A 25,975-nucleotide genomic window follows, 5' to 3' on the forward strand; every position below is an offset into this window, starting at 1 on the left:
CAGAAAAAAACTATGGTTCACAAAAAATAGAGAAATCAGGAATTTCCACTATGGCATAACAGCATTGATGGTGTCTTGGGATCAATGGGACAAAAGTTCGATCCCTGGCCCAGCACAGTGGGTTAAGGATCTGCTGTTGCCGCAGCTGCAGGTCAGATCTGATCCCTGGCCTGGGAACTCCATTTGCTGTGGGGCAGCCAAAAAAGAAAAAAAAAAAAAAAAAAAAAAAAAATAGGGAAATTAAACAACATACTGCTAAATAAGCAATAACAAGCCACAGAAGAAATCAAAAGGAAACTCAGAAAATATTTTGACATGAATGAAAATGAAGATACACCATACCAAAATGCATGGTATGCAAATTATGCAAGGCTTAGAGGGTATTTATAGCTTTAAGTGTCTATATTAAAGAAGAAGAAAGTCTCAAATCAATAATCTTACTTTCTACCTTAAAAGACACTGGGGAAAAAAGATATTTAACATCAACAGTAACAATGACAAACTCTGTATGGCCAAAACTTAAACTCTGAATTTTATACTACTAGCATGTGATGCCAATTTTAGATGATTTCTTCCCTGAAATGCTACAGAACAGAAACTTATAAACCAAAGACATTAAAAGCTTTAAAACCCAAGTATTCTTATATCCCAAATTACATCTTAGAATTAATTTAATATTAATTAGTTTGTGAGATACAAATGCAATTAAAAAAATCTTGACAAGTTCCTTTTTATAATGAACACACACATTTCCGCTTTGAAAGAGGGAGGTGGGGAGATACCTCAAGGCTTACATACACAAATATAAAATCTAGGTTTCCGTTTGATTATTTTAAGCAGACAAATTATAGTATGAGCAAACGAGTCTTAACATATCAAAGCTGGCAAACACAGAGGAAAAACCTCTCAATTTTCTTTATTTTTTAGAAGGCCACTGGAATACCACTTATTAGCAAGGTATGCTGGCATTCCTCTCATTGTAGGAGATTACCACAGGTTCAGGTAATAAGTGAGCAATATAGGCAATAGAGATTTAAAGGAATGGCGAGTTCTAAAATAATAAAAATAGAAGTTACTGGAGTTCCCGTCGTGGTGCAACAGAAACTAATCAGACTAGGAACCATGAGGTTGCGGGTTCAATACCTGGCCTCGCCCAGCGAATTAAGGATCCAGCATTGCCGTGAGCTGTGGTGTAAGTCATAGATGTGGCTCGGATCTGGCGTTGCTGTGGCTCTGGTGTAGGCCGGCAGCAACAGCTCCATCAGACCCCTAGCCTGGGAACCTCCATATGCCGCAGATATGGCCCTAAAATGACAAAAAACAAAAAACAACAACAACAAAAAAAGAATTTACTATTGTAGTATATTTAACAAAATATAAAAACTTAACATGCATTAAGTAATCTTGCAAAATATTATTACACCCTTGAGTAAATCAGGGTTCAGAAAAGTTAAGCAATGTTCTTAAGGTCTCATAGCCAGTAAGGGGTAGAGTCGAGATTCCAACCCAGGTTTGTTTAATTTTACTATTATAAAGATCTTTTCCTTAAGTTTCTTCATCATCTGTTGTGGTAATCTGCAAAAATAGCCACAATTCCTCCCATCCCTATAGCCATGTATTCCCCTTGGTAATTTGACTTTGCTGCTCTATCAAGAGATGGGATCTTTCCCCCTCACTTTGAATCTTGGTGACCTTGACTTACTTTGAATAGTTGAATACCACATTAGTGATGTTTGGAGAGCTCCAGACAGAGTACAGCTTACACTCTTACTCTCTTGGAACATGGTGCTGCTATGTGAGGAGGCTTGAGCTAGACTCAAGATGAAACCAACAGAACAGAGAAAAACTGTCCTAGCTCAGACCCCTAGAATAATCAGTCCCAATTTTAGCTGCCAGATGACTGAAGTTGTATGAGTGACCTTAGTAGAGATCAAGAGGAGAACCACTCGTAGCTAAACCTAACTCCAAGCACTACCTCAGAATTGTAAGCAAATAAAATGGCTGTTGTTTTAAGCTACTCAGTTTTGGGGTGGTGTTACTCAATAATAGATATATGATTTTTATATAACCAAGATATAATTTTACATTTCATCATATAATTTTTCAGTTTAATCATAGTCTTTTGAGAAGAGTAATACTGAATGTAATACTGACATTGGAATTTGAAAGGTTTTCTCAATTGAATTATAATCTTTTACTAGCATGAACCTACCCTCTTTTTTTTAAGGCCTAAAAATATGTTTAAGCACCTTCACAAATATGCCTAAATTTAGGGGTTTTTTTAGTTCCTTATTCTTGCAGCATAAATTATCAGTAACTAAAAGGAAAAGCATTCAAGTCTACTAAAACATTTTCAAAGCATATAATGGACAACAAATTCTTCAGACTTCCAATTCGACCCCTAGCCTGGGAACTTCCATATGCCTCACGCGCAGCCCTAAAAAGAAGAAAAAAACTACTACTTAGGCTTAATTTAAATTTCTCTGAAACTTACTATTCTAACCTAATATACTTAAATTGTCGTGTATGTAATAGTCCTCCATGCTGATGTGCCAAAGCAGCACTGTACTGAAGTATTGAAAATGGTTCATATACTCTCAAGTTAGAGGTTGTTGATCTTTACTGGTTATAATTTCAGGACTTAATCTTCCTTAGGAGCATCGTCTTAATTATCTTCAGCAAGTAATACTTGTTTTTACCTACTTACAACTATCTTTATATCCTCTCCAAAATTCCCCAACTCATTCCAAAACTGTGGGACGGGGGAATGGATCTAAGTGCTAAGTGCATACAAATCAACTAATTTAATCCTCCAACAACCTTCTGAAATAGCTGTCTTCTCTACAGATGAAGTAAAGAAAACTGAAAATAGTTACTCAGCTAATTTAGTGATCTAGTCATAATTTGAACCCATATTTGAACCCATCCTGTACTTTTTTCATTATAATACATTGTCTTCCAACTTTTTTTTTTTTTTTTTTTTTTATTTTTTTATTTTATTTTATTTATTTATTTATTTTATTTTTTGTCTTTTGTTGTTGTTGTTGTTGCTATTTCTTGGGCCGCTCCCGCGGCATATGGAGGTTCCCAGGCTAGGGGTCGAATCGGAGCTGTAGCCTCCGGCCTACGCCAGAGCCACAGCAACGCGGGATCCGAGCCGCGTCTGCAACCTACACCACAGCTCACGGCAACGCCGGATCGTTAACCCACTGAGCAAGGGCAGGGACCGAACCCTCAACCTCATGGTTCCTAGTCGGATTCGTTAACCACTGCGCCACGACGGGAACTCCTGTCTTCCAACTTTTAACACCTTGTTATAGTTAACTATATTTGTTAATAATTATTTTATTAGTCAACCATAAAAAATATGTATCTAAATTAAATGTTGCCTATTTTAGGTTTAATCTGAGCATGATCTTTTTTTTTTTTTTTTTTTTTTTTTTAAGGGCTACACTGGCAGCATATGGAAGTTCCCAGGCTAGGGGTCAAAATGGAAGTAAGAGCTGCCAGCCTATGCCACAGCAACATGGGTTCCGATCCACGTCTGTGACCTACACCACAGCTCACAGCAACACCAGATGCCTGTGGCCAGGGATATAATCCACATCCTCATGGATACTAGTCAGATTCCTTTCTGTGGAGTCACAACAGGAACTCCCAAGGGCATGATTAGTTTTAAGCAGATTTAGTACAGGCATAGTGGAACTATATAAGCCTATTAGTTGAAAAAAAAAAATCAGGTTAAACTGTCTTTTTTATTTTTATTTTTTAAGAGAATCACAAAGTATATTTTATTAGAATGTTTCACTGAGAAATAATCAGGGAACTAAAACAAAATGAAATCTTAATTTTATAAATATTTTAAGACACTTAAAATACACTGAAACATACATAAAAAGTACACAGATAAAGAGCAAGCAAAATGAATTATCACAAAGTGAGCAAACCTGTATAACCAAGATATACAACATTACCAGCACACCAGAAAGCCCCCCATCATCCCTCTCAATCATTACCCCTTTATTCTTCCTCAAAGACCACTCACTGCTATACTAACTTCTTATACTATAGATTAGTTTTGTCTCTTTTTAACTCTATGTAATGAAATCACTGGTGTGTATTTTGGCTTCTTTCATTCAACACATTTGCCAGATCGGTTTTTCCTACATCTATATTATTAAACTGTTAGAAAACACTCTAGTTAAACTGACTGACCACAGTTAAGTAAGCTATCCTTTATGAACTCATTTCTGGAGCAGTGACATTTGGATTGTGAATGAAACAGGTTTCTGGTGCTGAACTGGAAGAAGAAATGTCACTTCTGGAGCAGTGACATTTGGATTGTGAATGAAACAGGTTTCTGGTGCTGAACTGGAAGAAACAGGTGTCAATAACAAAATCTGAAAACAAAGAACCCCCACTTTACTCAGGAAAACAAAGCAGCACTTATCATACTAATAGCCCCTACTGCTTTACTTTTACTTATTTCTATTTTTTTTCCCTCTGAGGGAGCTTGTGTCTTAGACTTCCTTGTGGCACTTGGTAGCTTGCCATAGGGCTCTGACTGATTTTAGAACTGGGCAACAAAAAGAAACAGGCAGATGTATTCAGAATAGGTAAGCTACATATGCAAAATACTTCTATGGCAATGACTGGGTGATACTAGTGTATGTTCTGACCTAGAGAATTTTTGTGTTCAAGATATCATCTAACATATTTAAAAATAGTAAAATAACAATATTTAGGTATTATTAAAACGTCCCCGTGATCTACTATCCAAGGCTTAAGGACAGTTTATTACTGTTTATTTTTATGGAACATGCCTGAGAATTCAAACTATTTCCAGAAAACAAAGTCACAATGACTTTCAAGTGTACATACTTGAAAAATTCTTTACACAAAACGTATAGATTCATTTTATTTTATTTTGGCTGCACCCACAGCCTATGGAAGTTCCCAGGCTAGGGACTGAATTGGAGCCACAGCTGAAACCTACACAACAGATGCAGCAATACTAGATCCTTAAACCACTTCACTGGGTCAGGGATCAAACCCGCACTGACAGAGACAAAATGTCAGATCCTTATCCAGCTGCACCACAGTGGGAACATCCTCATTTTTCACTTTAAGAATTATTTCTAGACTGTTACTACAGGCAAAAATTTCATTTTGAGAAGTTTAAAAATATGAACAAATTGCTACATGAACTCCAAATACAGAAGCCTATAGTTACAATGCATCTTATTTATATATATATAAAGTGATATGGAACAGGTATATAAACTGTGAAGATACTTTGCTGTTCCCAAGTAGTAGCTACCTTAGGGAACCTATTGATTTAATATTATTATTTCCTTTTAAGGCTGTACCCACAGCATATGGAAGTTCCCAGTCTAGGAGTCAAATTGGAGCTGCAGCTGCTGGCCTAAACCACAGCCACAGCAACTCCAGATCTGAGTTGCATCTGCCACCTACACCAGAGCTCATAGCAATGCCGGATCCTTAACCCACTCACTGGATCCTTAACCCACTCACTGAGCGAGGCCAGGGACCAAATCCTCATAGATACTAGTCAGGTTCGTTAACACTGAGCCATAAAGGGAACTCCTGATTTATTGCTACTATGTAAGAATTAAATATAAAACATTTCCTCCAAAATATGTACAATGATCTTTTAGGGGGTAAATACATGCTTAGGTTTGTATAGTGTGTTGCAGGTAGGAGAGGATAAACAGATGGGATGAGTCTAAATGCTGTTGGCTGAAGAGTAAACAAATAAATCCACTAATATTACACTCTGTTTTTTGGTAAAAATAGGGAACCCTCCTTTCTTTTTCTTCTTTTTATGGCCATTTAGCAGCACATGGAAGTTCTCCAGGCAGGAATCAAATCTGAGCCACAGATGCTACCTACTGTGGCAAGCTGGATCCTTTAATCCACTGTGCCGGGCAAGGATAAAACCCACACACACCTCAGCAGCAACTCAAGCCACTATAGTCGGGCTCTTAACTCACTGCACCAAGGGGGGGAGCTCTGCTTTCTTATCTGAAGTTAAGGACAGGCTGTCTCTCCCTTCTCCTAACCCTGAACCTCTCCCCCCATTTCCCTACATATATTACTATGTGAATTCCCTTAGGGAGGACCTTAATTGATCACCTTACTTAAAACTGATCCCCTAAATCTAATCACACTCCCACCACAAATAATCTGTGTGCTTCTCATCTCTTTCCTATTTTTTCTCCACAATACTTCTCACCATTCAATATGCTATGTTTTACTTATTTTGCTATAGTGTGGACCCACCACTAGTAAAATTTAAGCTCCATAAAGACAGGGATTTCTGTTCATTTCTCTTTTTTTTAGTATATTCTAGGTGCCAGGCACTGTTCTAAGTGTTTTACATGCATTATCTCACTTAGTCCTCACAATGACACAATTAGATATCAGATGTCATTACATCTTAATTTATGGGTTGAAGAAACCAAGCACAGACAATATGTGAAAGGTCATATGGTAACTAAATATCTCTATTTTTAAATTGGCAATTCCTTCTGTAGCCTTCATTTCTTTGGTTATACCACCATAGAACTTGATACTCAATGTACTAGTAATTCTGGTAATCATCCTAGGTTCCATCCTCTTCCACCTCTATTAAATTTTTTTATTAACTCTTATATCTGTATCTTCCTTCCCATTTCTATTTCTCTGGTTAAAGTCTATATTCATTCATTAGAAAAATACTTATTGAGCACCTACCATGTGCCAGACAGTGTTTTAAGAGCTGAAGATACAGCCCTGAATGAAATAAAGTCCCTGGACTCATACAGCATACAGTCTCTCCCACCGGGATCACATAGTAACCTTTTAACTGATCTCTACCTCCAGCTTTGTTTTTGGCTTCCTCCACCCTCCACACAGCTGCTGGCCATTCACTTATGGTTTTCTTCTATGGAAAAAAAAAGGCAACAAAATTCAATAAAAAAAGGACAATAGACTTGAAAAGACATTTCACATAAGAGCACAGCAAAACATCCAGTTAATGCTTAACATGCTTATTTATCAGAATCATAAGATATCATTACTCATGAGGTAAATTTTAATTAAAATGACAATGGGAGTCCACTACACACCTACCAAAATGTCTAAAATATTTAACTGACAATACCAAGTGCTACAGAAGAGATGAGCATGCAAAACTCTCATACGATGCTGACAGCAGTGTGAATCGATCAATTTAGAAAACTAGCAGTATCTCTTTAGGCTAAATAAAAGCCTAGTCGGATTCATTTCTGCTGTGCCACAACGGGAATTCCAAGAAATCTTTTTTATAGCTCAGTTTATATCAGTTTATCCCTCTGATGCTCCCAATACATTCTAAACTCTTTTTATAAGGTAAAGCCCATTTTGTCGTATGCTGCTGTATGGTATATATATGCTCAGTAATTGCTGAATGGCTGAAAAATATTACTACTCTGATTGTGGCAAATTTCATATTTCTAAAGATTGTGCAGACAATTTATATAAAAGATAAAGTTGAATGGTAAGGGGGGACTTGAAGAGAGCAGAAGCTATCATCACAAGGTAAGTTATATATTCCTCTTAAAAATTTTTTTTGATTGTAGTTGATTTACAACGCTGTGTTAACTTCTGCGTAAAGCAAAGTGATTCAGCCATACATATACATATATCCATTCTCATAAAAGTTATCACAGAACACTGAGTAGATTTCCCTGTGCTATACAGCAGACAAAATGAGTCATATTTTTTAATGTTGGTATTTAATCCTTAGAAGAAAGCATGCCTCCAAAGTTAACTACATTTTTAAAAATATCTATAACCAAGAGAGAGAAAACAAACTTATGGTTACCAGAGTGGATGGGGGGTATAAATTAAGAATTTGGGATTAACACATACACACTACTATGTATAAACTACATAAACAAGGACCTATGGTATAGCACAGGGAACTATATTCAATGTCATGTAATAATATATAACAGAAAAGGAGTTAGGGTGAGGAAGAATGAATAGGCAGAGTACAGAGGATTTTAATTTTTTTATTTTTTATTTTTTTACCTTTTAGGACCGTACCCACGGCATATGGAAGTTCTCAGGCTAGGGGTCATCAAATATGAGCTGTAGGTGCTGGCCTATACCACAGCTCACGGCAATGCCAGATCCTTAACCCACAGAGCATGGGATCAAACCCACATCCTCAGGGACAGTAGATGGGTTTGTTACTGCTGAGCCACGAAGGAGGATTTTTAGAGCAATGAAATACTCTGTATGATACTACAGTGATGGATACCTGTCATTATACAGTTGTGCAAATCCACAGAATGTACAACACCAAGAGTGAACCCTAATGTAAACTATGGACTTTAATCATCAATGTAGATTCATTAATTGTAATTAATGTACTACTCTGGTGGTGCATGTTGATAATAAGAGCAGCTATACACGTGTGGGGGCAGTGAGCATATGGAAACTCTTAGTACCTTCTCAATTTTACTATGAACCTACTGATCTTAAAACCAATAGTCTTTTAAAAACAAAAAAGATTATTAAAAAAAACTAATATGGAACCTGAAATCTCAAATATGGAGATGCCATTGATAAGGTTTTACTCCCTCCCCTTTCTTTCCCTTCTGTCTTCTTACCATTCTGTCATGATGCACCTGAGAAGATACCAAAAGTTTTATTTTAACACTCTGAGGGAGTTCCCATTGTGGCACAGTGGTTAACGAAACCAACTAGGGAACCATGAGGTTGCGGGTTCAATCCCTGGCCTTGCTCAGTGGGTTAAGGATCCGGTGTTGCGAAAGCTGTGGTGTAGATTGCAGACGTGGCTTGGATCCCGAGTTGCTGTGGCTCTGGCATAGGCCGGTGGCTACAGCTCTGATTAGACCCCTAACCTGAGAACCTCCATATGCTGAGGATGCGGCCCTAGAAAAGACAAAAAATAAATAAATAAATAAATAACACTCTGAGTACAATGAATTAACTAATGCATGTCAATCATTAGGGGAGTAAGTATTATAACTTCAAAATTTAATGACACTTTCACAAGAATATTATCTGTTCTAAGCTTTGTGATATTCTAAGTTACTCTTAAATGCTTTTAAAGAGATTTAAATATTACATTTCTATTCTAAGGATTTTCTTCAAAAATTCTCTCTTTCCTTCCTTTTCTAAAGCAGTAAAAGAATAAATTAGAAGCAACTTTTGGGTCCTCATGAGGTTTTATCAACTGCAGACCTACATAATAAAATGATTTTTATGAAAAAACTGATTCATAATGCATAACTCAATTGAAATATATGGAGAGCCTTACATTTTAAAAAAATTTAAATAAATTTAAAGAGAGGCTAGATTTGAGCAAAGAGTGACAGATTTAATCAAAACAGTAATTAATGTAAAAACTGACATATAAAACACGGGTTTTTAAGAGCAGTAATTATAGAGAAAGCATTTCAAAATGAAGGTTAAAATCCGGGTTTTTTTTTCCTTAAATACAGTACTTAAACATGGACTACTCTTAACAAAATGTCTCCACAAAACTGAACTGAGCCTAACCAGTATACAGAGAAGTTCAAAACAAGAGCATACACAGTATGGCTATTTTCAGCAAAAGGTACAGATTACCTCAAAAGAAAAGCAAAAGAGGCTGACACAAGGCTCTCCATTTTTCAAGCTCTGGAAACTTTTAAAATGACAAGTTTAAGAAGATGCAAGTTCATGTGGTAACCAAATTGGATTTTACTGTCAGGATATTTGAATAGAATACAAATGTAAATTGATATCAATAGAAAATTATTATTATTATTATTATTAGACACACCATGGGATGCGGAAGCTCCCAGGCCAGGAATTGAAACTGCGCCACAGCAGTGACAACACAGGATCCTTATTGCACCACCAAGGAACTCCTCAAAAAAGTTTAGATGGCAACAATGTTCAGTTAAATTCTATTCACCTTTATCAGCCAATTCATATTAGTATTGATAATTATATTATCTAAAATGGGTCACATGTAGAGGAAAAATATTTTTCCATCATAACTGAATTACAGAGAAAAATCAGCTAATTTTCTTCAAGTTCTAATTTTTTAAATAATGAATAACAGAACTCTATTTACCAAATCTATACCTATAGCATCTACAGCTTTGACTTATAATATTTTAAATAACATAGTATATAATCAAATAATCTCCAATAACTCTTCAAAAGTGACTGCGACTTTTAAAAGCAAACACAACTGGTGGAGACCCCAGGAAAGAACTAGAAAAAGGAGATTTAGATTCTAATCTCAACTCTGCCATTTATTACCTCCAAGATCTGTATACGTCTGATAAATATTCTAAAGGTTTAGATTAAAAAATAACAAAAAGACGGCTCCAACAAGGAAAAGTGAAGTAAAAAATGATGACCTGATAAGAAACCATATTATAATGGACAGCATTTAGAAAGGTTGATTCTGGAGTTCCCATCATGGTGCAGTGGTTAATGAATCCGACTAGGAACCTCGAGGTTGAGGGTTCGATCCCTGGCCTTGCTGAGTGGGTTAAGGATCTGATGTTGCTGTGAGCTGTGGTGTAGGTCACAGATGCGGCTCAGATCCCACGTTGCTGTGGCTATGGCGTAGGCCGGTAGCTACAGCTCCGATTAGACCCCTAGCCTGGGAAGCTCCATATGCTGCAGGAGTGGCTCAAGAAAAGACAAAAAAAAAAAAAAAAAAAAAAAAAAAAAAAGAAAGGCTGATTCTTTTGGGGTGTAAGGATTTTATATTATCTAAAGTTTAGGGTTACTGGCAGCACAAGCGAGAGCACTGAAAATGTACGCTTAAGAACCACGCAAATAGGTAAGTTCTCTGTGAGAGTGAACATAGATTCATGGTTTATATCAGCATTCTCAACAGGACTTCCTAAGATGATGATGGAAATGTGCTTTATCTGCATTCTCCAATATGACAGGCACTAACCAAATGTAGCTATGGAGCCCTTGAAATGTGGCTAGTACAAACAAGAAATAAATTTTAAATTTTATTTGATTTTAATTATTTAAACTTAACTATACAATAAAGTATTATTTAGCAGTAAAAATAAATGAACTATTGGAGTTCCTGTTGTGGTGCAGTGAATTAAGAATCTGACCACAGTGGCTCAGGTTGCTGTGGAGGAATGGGTTCAAACCCTGGGCTGGCACTGTGGGTTTAAGGATCCAGTGTTGCAGTAGGTGGCAGCTGCAGCTCAGATTCAATACCTGGTCCAGGAACTTCCATATGTCATGGGTGTGGCTATTACAAAAAAAAAAGAAAAAACAAATGAGCAGTTCCTATTGCAGCTTAGTGGTTAACAAACCTGACTAGGATCCATGGGGATGCAGGTTCAATTCGTCCTCGCTAAGGATCTGGTGTTGCCATGAGCTGTGGTGTAGATAGCAGATGCAGCTCAGATCTGGCGTTGCTACGGCTGTGGCATAGGCCCGAAGCTGTAGCTCCGAGTGGAACCCTAGCCTGGGAACCTCCTTATGCTGCAGGTGTGGCCCTAAAAAGCAAAAAAAGAAAGAAAGAAAAAGAAATGAGCTACTAAGCCATGGAAAAACATATATTGCTAAGTGAAAGAAAACAATCTCACCCATAGAACTATATAACACAATGAGTGAAATGTAATATAAACTATGGACTTTAGTTAATACTTCATTAATATTGCTTTATCAATTGTAACAAATGCACCAAACTAATACAAGGTGTTAACAGAAGTAACTGTGGGGGAAGGAATATATGGAAATTGTACTTTCAATGCAATTTTCCTATAAAAACCTAAAGCTGCTCTAAAAAAAAAGGTTTATTAAAAATTTCAAATTTAAGTAGTCACATATAGCTGGTGGCTGTTATTAAACAGCACAGGTTCAATGAAAGACTAATGTGGGAAGAAAATGAGGATGGGGTTTCATTTCTGACCAACTCCTTAAGTACACAAACAGTTAATCCTAACCTACACGGAGTTTATTTGTATCTTACATGCTAACACTTTTCAGCAGAAATATTTCAAATATTCTAGATGAGTATCTTTCTAAAGTTGATTTTGTTAAATAAAATTTAAGGAAGAAAATAACATTTATTGAATGGGTACTATACTAAAGATATATGTTATTTAAATTTCAAAACAATTCTTCAAAAGAAGGTATTACCATTTCTGATTTTTAGACATGAAGAATCATAAAAAGCTTATGTGATAAAGATGGAAAATGAAATACATCTGACTCAAAAATCTATGTCCTCATATACCCTGTATATAGTTTTGAGTCCCAAAATCTCAAACATAATTGAATTTCCCACAATGAATCTATCATCAGGAACAATAGGTTATATAGTACAATACAATAATTAACGAAAGAGGGAGTTCCTGTCATGGCTTAATGGGTTAAGAACCCGACTAGTATCAATGAGGATGTGAGTTCTACCCCAGGTCTCTATTAGTGGGTTAAGGATCCGGAGCTGCCGTGAGCTGTGGGTGAGCTGTGGTGTAGGTTGCAGACACCACTCGGATCCTGTGTTGCTGTGGCTGTGGTGCAGGCCAGCAGCTATAACTCTGATTCGACACTTGGCCTGGGAACTTCCATATCCTGCACATGCAGCCCTAAAAAAGCAAAAAAAGGATACACTCAGAGCTAATGGCATGTTCCTGTATTAAACGGTCCCAAGCAAATGTGACTTTTATCTTATTATCCCCCTTGCTGTCCTTGTGACCTAGAGTGCCTCTACTCCCATATCTAATTTGCACCTTTTAATCTGCTGTGAAATTAGAAAACAGATAATCAAGATTCTTCTCAGATTACATACAGAGAAAATTATGAATAAAGCAAGAGAGCTTCTAAGCCAGTGCCTTAGTGTAGATGATTTATTATGTGATAAAAGTCCTTTTTGTCTACTTCTTACTCTAAATTGGGATCTGGATAGATGATACACTGTTCCACAATAAAGCTGAGAATATAATGATCCTGTTTCATTCCCATATCTTCCACTAAACCATATTTTCAAACACAGATCTCTGTTAAACATAACCTCATTTAAAGACATTATTTTATGGCTAAGTGTATTAATTTAGTGTACTAATAAATGTTACTATCAAATTTCTATGTTTATATATAACGCGGTATATATAAACACAGAAATTAAATATTTACAGAGAGTTGATCTGGAAAGGTGTTTTTTTTTTTTTTTTTTAATGGCCACATCTGTGTCATATGGAAGTTCCCAGGCTAGGGGTTAAATCAGAGTGGCAGCTGCAGGCCTATGCCACAGCAGTGTCAGATCAAAGCTGCATCTGTGACCTATGCTGCAGCTTGTGGCAATGCTGGATCCTTAACCCACTGAGTGAGGCCAGGGGTCAAACTGGCATCCTCACAGAGACTGTCAGGGTCCTTAACCCATTAAGCCACAATGGGAACTTCGTGATATTTTTTTCCTTTTTACAGCCATACCTGTGGCAAATGCCCCAAACCAGGGATTGGATTGAAGTCACAGCTAGACCCTATACCACAGCCACAGCATACCAGATCCTTAACCCACTAAGTGAGGCCAGGGATCGAACCCACATCCTCACAGACACTAGGTTCAGTTCCCACTGAGCCACAACAGAAACTCCTCAAAATTTAAATGTTTTTCCCCCATTTAGAGTTTCTATATCTGTAAACCATTACAAATCTTTACTAGCAATATGAAATCTATTTCACCTCTTGCCATAAATTTTAAGATTTAATTCGAGGAAGAATTATTTTGAAATTAAGATAAGGATAAGCGTATTTCCAAAGTCCAAAACTGAAACTTCAAATTTAGCAGTTAATTCTGAATTTATAAAAAGTCCAACTTTATTACATTTTACTCTATAAAGAGAAAAAGAATGTTTATTTTCTCCCTCAGTCACCAACTGAAATGAACAATTTTAAAAAGCTACAAACCAATTGCTTCTGTAACAGTACCTATGTTTTTGGAGGGTGTCATGTAAAAGCTAAGTCCAAAGTTTCGAAGATTTTATTCAACAAGCAGAGTGTCAAGCAAATCATAACTCTAGACAGCCTCACAAACAAGCTGAATAAAAGTTATAAAGTTAGATTCATAGTTTCAATTTAATAATCATTTTCTAATTAACTTCAAAAGTCCCTATCATTCAAGTTTCTTCAACATTAAAGAAAACAAAAGGCAAACAAACTGTAAACAGAGTAAGTATTCATTGCTCATATTTATACAGAACATTAAAAATTCAGTTTCCAATGAGGAAATACTGATGAGTCTGAGAGTTTGAGTACAATTTCTCTGGTGTAATCAAAACGAAAGCTTTGGATTGCTGTGACTTCCAACTTTTCTTTCCTAAGAATCCCTGGCAGCATGCCTACTATACTTAGAGAAGAATGCAAAGAATGAGGTGGTTTTTGATTCCTAACAATCACATCCCAAAGTTTGTGTCTGCAGTTTCAAGTATACATAGCACTCTTGCTCAATTTGGGCTCAAAATAATTTTACATTAAATCCATAGTGACAGAAAATAGAACAGTGGTTGCCAGGGATAGGGAGAGAGGGAGATGGGGAGTAACTGCTCAATGGGTACTGCGCTTTCTTTTGGGGTGACAAAATGTTTTGGAATTAGATAAAGGTGGTGGTTACACAACATTGTGAATGTACTGCCACTGAACTGTTTACTTTTAAATGGTTAATTTTCTTTTTTCTTTTTAGAACTGCACTTGCTGCATGCAGAAGTTCCCAGGCTAGGGGATGAATTAGAACTGCAGCTCCCTGCCTACACCACAGCCACAGCAATGCCAGATCTTAGCCACATCTGATCCTTAACCCACTGAGCCAGGCCAGGGATTGAACCCGCATCCTTGTGGATACCAGTCGGGTTCTCAACCCCTTGAGTCACAACAGTAACTCCTTAAACAGCTAATTTTATGTTAGGTGATGTATACCTCTTAAGATATATAGACTATAGCATTATGTTAAGATATATAGACTACAGAATTCTTTTCTTCGAAAACACATTAAAATGCTATTTAGCTTTTGGAGATACTTAGATAAAAATGCATTACCAATTAAATTATTACCATATACGCACAGTAACAGTGAGGTGGGTACTGACTTTAATGCTAAAATGTTTGACAAACATCAAAAGAATATTGCTCTGATATGTTCATAAATAATTTCAAAAAACATAAATGGACCTTAAAACATTTATTCTTCTATGACAAAATATAATTTTAGCTCAACTGTGCATGTAAGGTGAACTCAAATTTTTTTCTAGAATTCCTTCCCCAGACCTCAAACAATCAGGAAAATATTATGAGCCACACAGGAAGTCCATTCAGGAAAATATTACGAACTGATATGAAATGTTTAACATTACATAAAGAGTTACATGAAGAGTAACCAAAAATATAGGAAGTAAACAGGCATAAATCTGACCCATAATGGATATAAATAAATATGCTAAAGTTACTGTCTTAGGGATGTAGCGCAACATTACTTCAGATTAAGTAAACTTCACACCTGAAAATGTATAGTGCCAACATTAAGAAATTTTGGAGTAAGGAGTTCCCGTCGTGGCTCAGCGGAAACAAATATGACTAGGAACCATGAGGTTTCTGGTTCAATCCCCGGCCTCGCTCAGTGAGTTAAGGATCTGATGTTGTCGTGAGCTGTGGTGTCCGTTGCAGACATGGCTTGGATCTGGTGTTGCTGTGGCTGTGGTGTAGGCCAGCAGCTGCAGCTCTGATTAGACCCCTAGCCTGGGAACCTCCAAATGCCAAAAAAAGAAACTTTGGAGTAAGAAAAATTCCTTTATATAAATGACTGACAAAATTAATATTATGCTATAATCGCCAAGGCTAGTCCAAATCCAGTCTAGACTCCAGGATTAAACAAAAGAGAAGGGGATCTTAAAGAGAATCCTAAGGAAAGAGCTAATTTTGAAAGCTATGACTATTTTGATGTAGTTCGTTCTGAGAATTTATATCCATTTGAATCCAACCTCAAAGAATACCTGAAAGCCTGAGCATGCACAGGGCCAAAGCTAAACCAGGTCAGTATATCCCTGCCAAGGAACATCTTGCTCTGAAGTGTCCACCAAACAAGGATCACTTATCAGTTTATTTTTTAATTTATTAGATGTCAACCACTTTCAAGATATATGCAAAAGTAGACTGGTTAGACCCCACCAAACTCTAATTCAAGCTCTCATCTCTGGAGATTAAAAAAATGCACAATTCTAAATGGTCTATGGGTTTAAAAAATTGTAAATGAAGAATTTCAAATGTTAGCTGACCCAACTTTAACATCATTGAATGTTACTGAAGTTTTTTTAAAGTTTCCTAAGTATTTCTTTCAAAGGCGCAATTTAGTAACTGCTTGCATAACAAATTCAAAGCCATGAAACAATTACAGCAATGCCACATATCCGTGCTATGTAAAAGGTACGAGTTTCTATATTTATGGCATTCAGGTCTGATAAAAGCAAAAATAAGTGTTTCTTTCTTAATTCACATGAGTAAATATCTTCTCAAACTTATAAGTAAATATTTCACAGGGTACAAATAGTAATAGGATATTAGAGCTACAGGGAAGCACAGTATTACAAAATATAGTTTATGGTTTTTAAAAAAAGGAATCTGTCAGGTCAGGAGATGCTTCAAAGTTTAACCCTGGGACATATGGCAGTAGTAAAGCATCTAATCTGTGTCACAAGACTTGGGCTTGAGTAAGCTTTTTTACCTATTAATTAAATGGCCTTTTTGCTAGTTATAGTTACTTAGATTTTTCTAAATCTCCGATTCTTCATATGCAAAATGAGAACCATATCAACAATATTAGAGACTAAAAGAAACAAATGAAAATATTTTAACTCATTTAATATGCTTTGAAAAACTTGAATTCAAAAATGTTTATGTACCAAAAAACACTTTCAAATTTCTCTAATTGAGTCAAACTGTAATATTACTGAGAAAATGCAAATCTAATTCTTAAGCTATGGTCCCAAAACTTTTTAGAAGGAAACTCTTAAATACTACTTGAGAAAACATGAACTGACATAATCAATTGGAATAAACACTGATATTGAAGACATGACAATTCAGACATGCCATCTTAAAATAGTCTGAATTCCCTTAAGATTTTTCAATATTAAACAGAAATTGGGACCTAGACGTAACAATTGTTAGGTCAGCATCTAATTTCAAACACAAAACCTTAACTACGTAAAAAATCTTTGTTGTCAAGAAAATGATAAGGATGAGGCAAATTAGTCCTTGATACAACGTAAGATTTGTTTTCACAACAAAGCACACTGATCACTTATAATTTACAAACTCATAACTCACAATGGTTCTAATAGGTTTAGAGTAACAATAAACTTAAATATCATTATGATAGTTTATTTGCATTCTTCTAGTCCTAAAAAATTCAGCAAAAAACCCCCCTGATTGAATGATTAAATCATCACTTTGAATACTTAAAAGCCCTTTCTGAAATTTATTCCCAGAAAATTCACACCAGAAAGACATGTGAAAGTAGTCCTTTACCCACTACCTAAAAAGTCAAAACATCCACATTATTTAAGCTAGATATAAGATGAAAGTCATTTATATTCACTCATTAGACTTCAATCCTAAACAATAAAAAAATAGAACAAAATAGTGTAACCTCCACGTTTATTCAATTGCTAGTCTATTTACTGTCAACTCTTGTGGAAGAACTAAGGACAAGTGCCACTCGTTAAACTTCATATAACCTGAAAAGACTCTGAATTACAACAGACATGGACAATTCGAATTAAAAAATTTACCCTAAAGGGTAAAAGATATTAACTGGCATCTCTGCACAGCACAGGACCATGCAATTGAATGTTAAATAGTGGAAAGCAGTCTTTTGGATGCATCCAAACAATTTTAATATAAATTTCTGCACACCTTGAGAAATTTTCCCCATTACTTGGAAATGTTCATGATAGAGGCCTTGAGAAATTAAGTTTAGGAGAAATAGTAGCTAACTGCTGAAGTTTTCAAACACCACTATGCAGGGCAACTGTAATGAGGAGCTATCTCTTGATAAGATTAAACCTTCAAAGCAGAACAGTTGCTCCTAGTTTTTGAAAATTATTTAGAGACATAAGAAATTCTAGCCTAGAGACTTCTGTCTCCCAAAGAAACGCTTCACTAGGTCCATTTTATGCTAGTTAACGTTGCTTGTTATGCAGCACATTAATAATTCAAAAACAGTCCCTTTGAAGAAAAGTTCTATTCAAGCATTACAATTTGTCTTCGCGTAGCACTAAGTGGCTTTGTTTCCAGTTTCAGGGACTATTCTGGGATGTCAAGAGTTATATTATTTACTGCTCCAAAAGAGCCCTTGTTTCACTCTCACCCAGGACATAGGCAAAACTGATGTTTAGAGACAATTGATACCCAGAAGTGTTTAAAGAGGATCATCCTTTGGCTCTCTCTAGCTCTCGTCGAAAATCACATCTACCTTGTAGGTTTGTTTTTGTTGCACCAAAAATATTTTTTGAAAGACACCTGCAAACATAACCTTCCTATCACCGCCGGGAAGAAAGACTATCAGGCTCAATCTGCAGTAGCTCCAGGGAAACAGACGTAGTAAAACCCAATGGGCTGAGGAAGGACAGTGCTTAAGGAGCAGAAGGGAGCTCCCGAGGTGCAGGGAAGCAGAGGCGGCGCCTGTTTACAGACGCCTTCACCTTCCCCACCCCCACAGACTGAGGGTCCAAAAAGCATTTCCCGTGCTCACCCGCCTCCCGGCCGAGGCCCTCGGACTAACAGAGAGGCTGAGCAGCCCTGCGGCCCCCTCCCTCAGGCCGGAGCCTCCCTCGACCTCCCTCGTCCAGGGCGGCGTCTGCACCTCCCCACGGCCTACTCACCCCGCCAGGCCCTTCCGGCGGCACGCGGAGGCCTGAGGCCTAAAGGACGCCGGACACTGACAAGGCCCCCCCCACCCCGCCGCCGCCGGCGGGGCCTGAGGCGGGGCGGGCGAACGCTACGGCCGAGGAGCCGAGGGCGGCGGAGGACAGCTTCTACCCCGCCGCGGCTGCCTATTGTTCCCGACCGAGGCCTGGCCGTGGCCGCCCCGCTCCCCACGCCGCCGCCGCCGCCTGCCGCTCGCTCACCGCGCTGATCCGAGCAGCAGCTCCTCTCAGCTCCGAGTCCCCGCGGCCGTTGCCACCGCCGGGGCAGCCACCGCCGCCGCCGCCGCCACCGTCGACTCTGACTCTGTCCCAGGCCGCCGGGCCACGGCCGTCGCTGCTACCGCCAGCGCCGCCTCCGGCTTCCCACCTGCTGCTGCTGAGGCTGCTCCTGCAGCAGGGGCCATCTTGTTGGTCTGCCTCCTCTTCCTCCTCCTCCTCCGCCCCCGCCCGGTCGCTCGTTGTCCTCGCCCCCTTCCTCTTCCTCGGGCTCCGGCCCGCCCCAGAGACTGGGGCGGAGACGAGGGAGAGGCTCCTCCCTCCGAAGGCGGGGCAAGAGGAGGGCGGGGCGGGCGCCGGAGCAAAACTCTGAGTCACCGGCCGCCAACGCCCCGGAGGGAGGGTGGCGACGCTCGCTGCCTGCTTCCGGAGCGCACCCACGCCCTGAGCCGAAAAACTGGTCCACCAGCGCCTTGGAGCCCAGCCGGGCAAGAGGCCAGACAGCGAGGGTGAACTGCAAAATTTCTGAGGTTTCCAGCCAATCCCGTGCTTACCTCTACGCCCTTGGCTTTCTCAGCTCCTCCCTATACTGTTGTTTCTTTTTCACCTCTCTCATCCACCCCAGGAGAATTTGTTCTTATCTCATTTTATCATGGTTCTTGATTAACCAGCTTGGCCCTGGTCACTTTTCTCACAGAGCTCCCAAAGAGTTCAGGCTCCCAACAGGTCTAAACCACCCAAAGGCCAGACATTCACGGCCCCAAAATGTCTCTCCAGACCTGTGTGACCAGTGAAGAGCTGTCTAAGGGAGGACAGAAAAAAATTGGGCCCATAGAAGAGCTCTTGGATCTAAAAGTTAGTCATGCGATATTGAAAATTTCTTCTCTCAAGGAAAACAAGGCATTTTGATTTGGGATAATGGGAGACCACTTCAAGATGATTCAGTTTAGCCAAATACTTGCTTTTAAGAAAGGAGAGAAATGTGAGTTCCCTTGTGGTGCAGCAGGTTAAGGAGCCATCATTGTCACTGAAGTGGCTTGGGTCACTGCTGTGGCGTGGGTTCAATCCCTGGCCCAGGAACTTGTCACATGCAGGAGGGAGAGAGAGAAATGGAATTCTTTTCATACCATACATCCTAACTTCAAAATAAATCATCTGGAAGAGAGGAGAGAGATGGTCCTTAAAAATAAGCACCCAGTCAATATTTCTCTGCATTATCATGTTCTTTTCTTTTTACTTCAGGTCTTGGTCAAGGGAGCAGAAATTTTTGCTTTCCAGTCCTTTCTTCATTGCATATATCACCAATACCAAGAGAAGTACTATATTTAAAGAAGCTCCTGACTTTAAGGTAATAAACCAAATCACTATAAAAGATAGCGTTTTTATATTATTTGTAAATATATCACACACCTTCCTAAACTCTGAGCAGGGAAGTTCTTTTTAGTTGCTAACACCCTCTTGCTACACAGATTTCAGCTTCTTTTCAGAAGATCCATTGATGTCTTTCAACTGATTGGAATTTCCTCTCTTTGAAGTGGGCTAGGTCTCTAAGCATCTCTTCAACCCCTTAAATAGTGGTCGCAGTCCTACAATGAGCAAACTTGTAGCTACCATGGGAGGATTAGGTTAGTGTGTGCTAATCTAAAGTCTATCTCTTGGATAGCCTTTCCCTTCTCCAGCCAGGCCTCAGTCCCCTGCTGGGGAAAACAGATTAATCCGTTCCTCCAGTTTTTCCTCCTCCTCCCTTCTCACTACTAGGGAACCTTCCACAACAGAAGGTTTTAGCGGCTGTTGCTAGGCAAACATGCCAACTTCCCTGTCTAGGTGAAACAAGTAACCCAACTTCATAAATCAACATAGATATTTTAATTTCTTTGAACTATTAATAGTTGCATTTCAATTGGTAGACCTTCTTCACAGTTCCCTTAAAAATATGATTTTTAAGTTAAATTTATTTGTATTTCATAAATATTTCAGTTAAAAATATGTTTAAAATGGAGGAGCATCCCAAAATTCATTTTAATGATGTAATGAAACAGAAACATTTGGCAGGAAAAGGAGAAAAGCAGATTTGAGGAAACAGGGGTTTTCAATAAAAACTAATCTATAAAAGGTCCTTTATATGCTTTGAACTCCCCAGTTAGGCTAAATGTATAAGATACAGAGAATAATTTATCACTTGAGACTAAGTCTATTTAGAAGAAAGATAATATGGTTATTCAGTGAAAAAGAAAAAAAAAGATATTCTGGATTTTATTCCCAAATTAACTAAGAATTTTAGCAAGTGAATTATTAAACTCTTTTTTTCCTCATTTTGCTGTTTAAAATTTTTGCTATGTTATTGTTATATAATAGTTACTATTTTTAGGGTGTTCAGATTTAATATGAATAAGATTAAATAAGACATTATGTTGAAATTTATATTTAAACTTCTGAGCTCTTAAACTTGTATAATTTGTTTTATTTTATTTATTTAATTTTTAATGATTTTTATTTTTTCCATATTAGTTGATTTATAGTGTTCTGTCAATTTCTGCTGTAGAGCAAATGACCAGTCATACCTATATATATATATATATATATACATTCTTTTTCTCACATTATCCTCCATCATGTTCCATCACAATTGACTGGATATAGTTCCCTATGCTATGCAGTAGGATCTCATTGCTTGTCCACTCCAAATGCAATAGATTGAATCTAAATAATTTGTTTTAATCCCATGAAATTTATATGAAATAGTGCTTGAGAAATACCTTGAGCTAAGATAACATACTCATAATGAATTATTAAAGACAAATAGCTTAAATGTCTTACAGTCATTTGTGCTTAGAAAATAGCTTTAATACAATTTAAACAATTTCATTTTATTTTATATTTTATAATCTAATTCTAGAAATTTAGACTATGCCTCGCCCTCCACCACTGATATACAATGAAAATTAAATGCATCATTTCATGTAAATGACTTAGTGCATGGCACATAGTAAGTACTCAGTTTTTTAAAAAATTCATTTTATGTGTATGCCATTATAGCATTTAGTTTCTTGATCAAATAAGTAACTACAGTTTGCTTAGTATGAACCCTAAAAAAGTATTGGTGTTGTTTTTCACATCACACACAGATCAGTTAGAATAAGGTCTTATGAATCTTTTAAATATGTTTTCTCATATGCCTGTACTACATTGTTCTTCCTTTGATTATTTATTTAGAGCAGCCTATGCTTTTTAGGTTGTGCTAATTAATTTTTTTAAGCTACCACCTGCTTAAAAATTGCTCAGGAATGTATAATTGTCAATCTAAAGCATTGATTGTCATATTAAGGCTAGGAAAGACCTTAGATGCCAACTCACTTCCACAGCTGAAATGGAGACTAAGAAAAATTAGACCACATATCTACCCAACTAATTGTTATAAATAAATGCTACATTATTGAGGAAGGGGTTAGAGCATGGGAAGGGATGGAATAGGAGGAGAAAATTGAAAGATAGTTATGTTTCCCTGCCTTAAAGAAATTAACAATCTAGTATGTGGAATACAATGAGAGGTACATGTCAACAACTAGAATACATGCAATAAAAATAAAATACTTTATACTTTATAAAAGTATAAAGTAATGATTATTGCATTAAAAGTATAAAGTTATATGAAAGGTAAAAGGGGAAGATAGTAGGAATCTTTATTCTAATGTCATAGAATCTAACTTTTGACAGATATCAATTCTATGTATGATATTAGATCTGTACCCAGAGGCATAGAAGTACAGACAGCTTTTAATACAGGGCTAATTGGAGGGTATGAGAATAGATTTTGGATTAACTAAAAAAGTAAGCTAAAGTCTACACCTGGTTAAGTTCCAGCTAGGACCTGAGACTTCTCTAGTGTAAATCATTTGTGTATGGGGAGAGAATAACATCCTTAACAGGAATATATGCACAAAATAGGGAATATTAGAATTAGTCATTTGGATATTCTGAATTGCTTTAGGTAATCAGTGGGAGACCAGTTTAGTTCTCTCCATCCTTCCTACACATATACTTTCCATAATCTACTTTCTCCACCAATCCACACTCTTATTACTGGTGTTCATTAAGATAAGTCTCTGGCAGAGTTCCTGTTGCAGCTCAGCAGTAAGAAATCTGACTTGAGGACACAGGTTCGATCCCTGGCCTCACTCAGTGGGTCAAAGGATTCAGAGTTGCTGTGACCTGTGGTGTAAGTCGCAGACATGGCTCAGATCCCATGTTGCTGTGGCTGTAGTGTAGTAGACTCGCAGCTACAGCTCCTATTCAGCCCCTAGCCTGGGAACTTCCACATGCCACAGGTATGGCGCTAAATGGACCAAAAAAAAAAAAAAAAAAAAAAAAAAGATAAATCTCTGGAATAAGAGGAAGATGTCCCAGACAATTAGACTAAGGCAATATGAGGAAACCAGTAGTTTCTAAGCTACTGTTAATCTTTAGAGTACAGTCACAAAACAGGCCCAAGTCAGTAACTGCAAACTAAACCAGAGGGGTTGTTTTGGTTCAGGGTAACAATCCAAAGTGATCATGGCAGATGCACTCCAAGTTAGTTCTAGGATTTCTAAAACCAGGTCCCTGTAGAATTGATTCCAAAAGAACTAAATAATATGATGTTTCTGAGTCCTGCCTGAAATTGCTTCTAAACTGGCCTACCTTCTATAAATTGAGACTATCTGAACTTCACCTGATCTCCTGAAACATGTCCCACGGTGATAATCAACAGCACTCCTTTATGCAAGAAACATCAGACAACTTTTGGCAAAGAGGTACCTTCTAGGTACTACTTTAAACAGTGCCACGGGAGAAGGCAGCTCCACTTTTTCACTTGGGCAAAACTCACTAGAATATTGTTTTCCATTATTGTATTAGTTTGCTAGGGCTGTCATAACAAATACCACACACTGGACAGCTTAAACGATAGATATTTTCTCAAAATTTGGAAGGCTAGAAGTCCAAAGTCAAGGTGTAGGCAGATTTGGTTTCTTCCAAGGCCAGGTCCTTGCCGTTAGATGGCTGTTTTCTTATCTTCACACGGTCTTCACTGTGTCTGTCTGTGTACTAATCTCTTCTTATTGGGGCACCACCAGGCGTGTTGGATTACGGCCTACCCTTATGACCTTACTTTACCTTAATTATCTCCTTAAAGGCCTCATCTCCAAATCCAGTCACATTCTAAGATACTGGGGGTCAGGGCTACTTCATATGACTTTGGTGTTGAGAGCAGACGGGATGAATAGACACAATTCCTAACAATAATAAATACTACTTTTTAGAATATCATACTTTTGAACAAAAGGCACACTTGTGAAGGTACAACTTTAAATCTACCCAGTTAAATCTGAAGCTTTTCTTTTTTCAAATTACTCCTCACATCACAAAATATCCATGCTTTGGGGGATATAAATTACCAATAATAAATAGGATACTAGAATTTTTTTTTGTCTTTTTTTTGGGGGGGGTGGCTGCACCTGTGACATATGGAGGTTCCCAGGCTAGGGGTCCAATCAGAGCTATAGCTACCGGCCTTCACCAGAGCCACAGCAACGTGGAATCCGAGCCACATCTGCAACCTACACCACAGCTCACAGCAAAAACACCAGATCCTTAACCCACTGAGGGAGGCCAGCAATCAAACCCATGTTCTCATGGATGCTGGTCAAGTTCGTCAACCACTGAGCCACGACGGGAACTCCAAGATACTAGAATTTTAAAAAGTGCTTATCAAAATTATCTGAGTCACAATGTCACTAAGTTGTGTGTCACTAATGTCAGTAAGCAGAAAACAGATACCAGAACTTGGATAGATCCAAGATTAGTATGAAAGGATTAGTATTTGTTTATAGGGCTGATGATTGGAGCATCATTTAACACTGCCTAAATAAGCAATTTTAGATATATTGAGGTCAAATACATTTTGTAACCAACAAATGATATCCTCCAGCACATATGTTTGATATTTCTTAGGCATTATTAGATTTATCATGTCAGGAGTAACCCGTTAAGAAAAAGTTGAACATTGATGAATGGGATGTTCAGGAAATCAGAATTTGAAAATGTGCTTTAAGCAAGGTAGAGTGCATTCTAGGTACTGCTTCCTTTTGCTCCTTACTTTCTAGGATCGGGACTTAGGGGAGTCTTCAGAGTTCGTTCTAAAAGATTACAAATTAAAGATGAGCTCTGCCAATTGGACATAGTTCTGGAACCAGACAGGAGGCTGTCCCTATGGTACACTTCTCATTGAAGACGAGTATTCAGCTCCCTGTTACTCAATGAATTTCTTTCCCTTTTGTTATCCTCTAGGCTTAAAAAACATTTATTTGAATGTTCTAGTCTTTTCTCAGCTGTGTTACCTTCTATCAACAGGAGAATTCTGTAGCCATGCTTAGGCCAGTCATTGTTACAGGTCAGGGTAGCATCAATAATGGGAAATACCTGCAGCTCCCCATCAAGGAAAAGCAAATCTAAGGACCTAAGGGTCAGTCTTTCTCCACTTGGGTATTTTTCTTCTGTTTAACAGGTAGAAAGACCTAGTGCCAACCCTTGTTCCACTACTTACTAGCTGTGTTAGCCTGTGCAAGTTGACCTAAGAATGCTTTGGTTTCCTTTACTATAATGTAAGGATTATAAAATGTATCTCAAACAGTTTTTATGGAGATTGAAATGAGGAAATGCATGTAGAGCATCTAATGCAATGGCTGACGTCTAGTAGATATTCAATGAATGAGAATTATTACAATTATACTAGATATTGTGTATTGCATTAA

The 25,975-nt window shown here is 37.8% G+C and overlaps 1 protein-coding gene across 3 annotated transcripts in view; it reads right to left on the minus strand.

The window, feature by feature from the left end:
• The window catches only part of RC3H1 (ring finger and CCCH-type domains 1), an 87,649-nt gene extending 68,178 nt beyond the window's left edge, over positions 1 to 19,471 (minus strand). The window contains exon 1 of one of the 3 annotated variants that reach the window (XM_005656721.3): positions 19,173 to 19,471. The gene's annotated coding sequence lies outside the window, so the exon portion shown is untranslated. The remainder of the gene's footprint in view (positions 1 to 19,172) is intronic. The other 2 variants (XM_003357546.5, XM_013989616.2) reach the window with 2 other exon arrangements.

This window comes from Sus scrofa, chromosome 9 (assembly GCF_000003025.6).
Source record: "Sus scrofa isolate TJ Tabasco breed Duroc chromosome 9, Sscrofa11.1, whole genome shotgun sequence".
Taxonomy (NCBI): domain Eukaryota; kingdom Metazoa; phylum Chordata; class Mammalia; order Artiodactyla; family Suidae; genus Sus; species Sus scrofa.